Raw genomic sequence first — 2,500 nt, 5'->3', positions numbered from 1 at the left:
GTAATCCCAGCACTTTAGGAGGCCGAGGCAGGCGGATCATGAGGTTAGGAGTTCAAGACCAGCCTGGCCAACATGGTGAAACTCTGTCTCTACTAAAAATAGAAAAATTAGCCAGGCGTGGTGGCTGGCACCTTAATCCCAGCTACAAGTGAGGCTGAGGCAGCAGAATATTTGAACCCAGGAGGCAGAGGTTGCAGTGAGCCGAGACTGCGCCATTGCACTCCAGCCTGGGTGACAGAGCGAGACTCTGTCTCAATATAGATAGCTATATATCTAGATATCTATGCTAGATATATATATATATATATATATATAAATTAATTTGTATATAGATATATAAATTAATTTTAACAACAACCCTTTCAAATATATTAGAATTACTTTTTACAAATAAGGGCAGCTGGAGGACAAAGAAGTTAAGCGAATTGTGCTAGGCAAGAATCGAATCCAAGTTGCCTAAATCTAAAGTCAAAGTTCTTAACAACTATGTCCTGCTGCACCCTCAGTGCCAAATCAGTGGCTTTTACCATTATAATATTAGGAAAGGTGTTAACACACACCAGTATGTGAATTTTTTTACTATTAACATATTCGAATTTTCTTTTTTGCCATAATCATGTGTTAATATTATAAACCGAAAATGCCATACCAAATATTACAAATGTCTTAAAAATAATATTATAATGCATGTAAAGTACACATAAACAATGCAATGCAATATTTACAACATGTATTACAGATTTGGATTAATAACCTTACTATTTCAGCTGCTCTTATGTTGTACTGGAGTGACCATAGAAAGTCAACACCAAGACAAAAGTATGCCAAATAGCAAGGTCTTTATTGCCAGCGACCACGGAGGACTCTCGTCTCTCCAACCCGTGGTCCTGAAAGGAGAGTGTCAAGACCTTTTATGCCAGTAAACCACCTCCTGGGAGGGGGTGAGAGTGAGGGGCGGGGGGTGGGGGTGAGGGGCTTCAGACGTTCCAAAGGCCAGTGGACTTTGTACATTCCATAAACCACCTCCTGGGCGGGGGTGAGGGTGAGGGGCTTCGGACATTCCAATTGTTACTTAAGTGGTTCACAGAAGTCAAGATAAACATTAGCTTACACATTGTCTGGGTAGGGTGGAAATTACAGACCTTAGTTACTTATTACAAGTCACAGTGGCCAAGATGGCATGGGTTTGGACTGATTGCCTGTCACATTAGGGTTACAGAGAGCAGTTTCAGCAGAAAGCCAAGATATGGTTGAGGTATTTACCATGTCACATTCACTCCTTGTTTTATTTACAGGAATTAAATCATTAATTTATTCAGTAGGTTAGTATTGTTTGTTTGTTCTAAGAGGGGTTTGCTATAGGTATTTACAGCACGGATTAGGGTGGCGAGGGTGGTGACTGTGAAGAGCGCACAAATCTTAGCTTTAGTGTATCAGGGGATGAGTGTTTGATACTCCATTGTCCTTCCAGTGGGGCAGTCTTGACGTGAGGGTGATGAATCCAGCCATTAGTCCGTCTACCTTGAGTGTGGTCAGGATAACTGTGTAGGGTCCCTTTCAACAGGGGGGTGAGGCCGGAGATGGCGAATCTTTTAACAGGGACAGAGTCTCCAGGCTGGAAGGGGTGTGTCAGCTGGTCTGCGAGGTTCCTTAATGAGCTGGTGTACCGGGTATTGAACAGACTGGAGCGCCTATAAGGACTTAGGAGTGTATAGTTATGGACTTCAGCATGCATGGTATCCGAGGGTCTGGGGAGTAAGGGGGGGGGCCTGCTGAACATGATTTCAAAAGGGGAGAAGCCTTTCTGACAGGGTGTGCATCGGACGCGGAGGAGGACAAAAGGAAGCAGGCTTACACAGTTTTCACCAGTTTCTAAGATAAACTTTGTCAGGGTTTCTTTTAGGGTCCGGTTCATTCGTTCGACTTGTCCTGAACTCTGGGGATGATAGGCACAGTGTAATTTCCAGGATATACCCAGGGCCTTGGCTAGGCCCTGAGAAATTTGTGCAGTAAAGGTGGGCCCATTGTCTGACACCAGTGTTAGAGGGAGGCCAAACCAAGGAACAAGGTCCTGTAATCGTTTTTTTGTGACCACCAAAGCAGTCTCTGACCTAGTGGGGAAGGCTTCGACCCATCCAGAGAACGTCTATAAATACCAGGACGTATTTACAGCCATTTGCTGGGGGTTTTATTTCAGTGAAATCTACTTCCCAGTGCTCCCCAGGGCTAGTCCCTCTGAGTCTCACTCTTACCTGGCTAGACCTGTTCCCTCCCGGATTTACTCGGGCACGTGCATCACACCGAGTAGTAATTTTCTTGATAAGTTCACATAAGTGGGGAATGTAGTCTTGGCTTTTAGCAGCTTAGTTAGTTTGGTCTGTCCTAAGTGAGTGGCCTGGTGTGTGTCCTTAACTAGAGCCCATCCTAGAGCCTTGGGGACCACAATCCTTGTGTCTGGTAGAATCCACCATCCTGTGGAATCTTGTGTGCCCCCTTGTTC

This window comes from Cebus imitator, unplaced genomic scaffold (assembly GCF_001604975.1).
Source record: "Cebus imitator isolate Cc_AM_T3 unplaced genomic scaffold, Cebus_imitator-1.0 Scaffold658, whole genome shotgun sequence".
In the NCBI taxonomy this organism is placed as follows: Eukaryota; Metazoa; Chordata; class Mammalia; order Primates; family Cebidae; genus Cebus; species Cebus imitator.
This window is presented reverse-complemented; position numbering follows the sequence as displayed.